This window comes from Montipora capricornis, chromosome 12 (assembly GCF_036669925.1).
Source record: "Montipora capricornis isolate CH-2021 chromosome 12, ASM3666992v2, whole genome shotgun sequence".
In the NCBI taxonomy this organism is placed as follows: domain Eukaryota; kingdom Metazoa; phylum Cnidaria; class Anthozoa; order Scleractinia; family Acroporidae; genus Montipora; species Montipora capricornis.
The window spans coordinates 17928103-17930602 of record NC_090894.1 but is presented as its reverse complement, the minus strand read 5'-3'; the positions used below and the strand labels follow the sequence as shown (position 1 = coordinate 17930602).

Below are 2500 nucleotides of genomic sequence, written 5' to 3'. Positions count from 1 at the left end.
TTGTTTCTTTGTTGAAGCAGGTTTGATATATGCAGATATATGTGGGTGACTTCACTGTTTATAAACAAATCTTTTGTTATTTAAATTTTGTCAACCAAAGAACAAAAGCATGCCTTGTTTTGACAGCAAATAGATCCGGTGTTGACAATAGGGAGCTTTAGCAACGACAACGGCGACGGCAACGCGAACGTCACAAATTTGCATATCTAGTTGGCAAAAGCAATAGCTTTTCACGCTCTGCACGTGCATCTCATCATTTTTGTCTATTTTTTTGCTGTCGTCAGCAAAACAACAACGTGAAATGACCAAATCTGAGGTTTTAAGGAGAACGTCAGCGCTTGAGGAAAAATTTTCATTTTCTCTCCTAAATTGAGCACCGTATATACCAGTTTCGTTCTTTAGGGGTTTGCCACACCTTTGTCACGTTAAAATGTTTGGAATAGTCACGAAGCGATTACAATAACGCAAATTCACATTTAACGATTACGTTCTCGTTGCCTTTGCCATGGTCGTTGCTAAAGCTCCCTAATACCTGGACCAGATCACGAATCAAATCGCACATTGGATACCTACACATTAAGTGATTTAAATTCCACAAGCATATTCAAAGAGATCACAGAAAATTTTTGCTGATTGCTCTAGTTCTGAAATCATCATGTATCTGGTCACACTTGGGTAAAGTGTTCAACTTTTCAGAGAAAACTATTTAATCAAACAATATGATTCTAAAGAGTCAAAAACATTGAAAAACATGGAGAACTGAAGTACAAAATCTGAACCAGATCGGATCATGGTTCGAAAGGGGTTGCTGACAAAATTGCGCGAAGGTTTGAGCTCTGAGCAGAACTTTTAATTCAATTCAGGTCTGATATCCTTTTACTTGTTACCTGCGCTAATAATATCAACGGTAAACTACCGCAAGAATGGAATCCTTTGTTCATCATGTCCTGTGGTTTCTGGGGTTCCACAGGGCTGTGTTTTGGGTCCTGTGTTATTTCTTTTATTTGTAAATGATACACATTCTTCCATTCAATTAAGTCTACGCATGTTTGCTGATGACTGTGTTGTGGACAGAGAAGTAGTTACCTTGCAGGACTGCCAAGATCTACATCATCTCTCCGTCTGCTCGAAGACCTGGCAACTTACCTTTAATGTATCTAAGTTCTTTCAGGGATAAGTTGTAAGAAAACTCTTGTTTACTTTAAGTATTCTTTGAATGGCAAGATTATTTCGAAAGTACCTTTTACAACTTATGTAGGTTTGCATACATGTATTAATGATAATCTATCATGGAATGAACATTGTGACAATAATTGCAAGAAGTCAAACTCAACCCTTGGTCTCCTCAGAGGAAATTATCTAATCTGGCTGTTCTCTGGAGATCAAGAGTAATGCATATCTTGCACTTGTACGCCCTAAGTTGGAGTATGCCAGCAGTGTATGGAATCCCTACACGCAATGTCGATAAAAAAGAGATGGTGCAATGTTGTGTGGCTAGATTTGTCTAGAATAATTATTCCCATTTTAGGCATGCCTACCAGATGATTGATGTGCTGGGTTGGGACTCATTGAAACATCGCAGATTTGTCAACCAAATGTGTATGTTTTAAAAGATCTATATAGGACATATTGCTATCTCTCTACCAGCAGAGATATCTCAAAATACAAGAGCTTCATGCTGCAGAAACTGTGCACCTTAATTCACGAACTTGGTACCGGTACAGCGAATGATACACAGTAGATATAAATTATCCTTGTGCCATGAGGACTCGGAACAGTTAACCTATATCATTCTGTAATTCCTGAATCACCAAGTGAATTTAAAGCCATTAATTCACATCAAATTGTAGACGTTCTTTATTGTATATGTTTTATGTTATTTATTCATCTATTTACTTAAGCTTTATTATTTGAAACTTCTTAGTGTAGTTTTTACTGTTTTAGAATCGAAGTATACTGATTAAAGATTAACCATTATAATGATTAAAGATTAAAGATGAGTTGGCATGGTGACAGTAAGACGAACGAATGAATCAAAACACAAAAAACTAAAAACACACTATAAACCTGAAGATGTTGAACAATTTCTGTTTCTTGAGTCTTGGGAAATGAAACAAGCCATTCCTATTTCATGGAAATATAGTTGTTTAACAAAAATTATAGGATTTTTTTTCACATTAATTTTAAAGACATATAAACATCGCTGGTCTTAAACGACGTTAAAGCAAGTCATGTCCATAAGCTTTTATATGTTAGTTTTCTTATTAGCTGTAGCACACACTGTTACATGCTCACATAGAACACGAAAGTATAACTGGAAATTAGCTACTGAAACTAACTATTAAACAACAACAACAACAACAACTAACAACAAATTCAAAAAGAAGAAAGGGAAACAGGTTTACTCAATCAGTTCTTAATTGCAGAGCCATCCGAGCAGGCTTTCTTGGTGTTGTTGATCCGATCCATGATCCTGTCTGTGGTCCGGTCGGTGATCCAA

The 2500-nt window shown here is 36.4% G+C and overlaps 1 protein-coding gene across 1 annotated transcript in view; it reads left to right on the top strand.

Annotated features, from left to right (window-relative positions):
* LOC138027858 (tryptophan--tRNA ligase, cytoplasmic-like) overlaps nt 1–2500 on the top strand; it is a 32142-nt gene that overhangs the window by 384 nt on the left and 29258 nt on the right. The window lies entirely within an intron of this gene.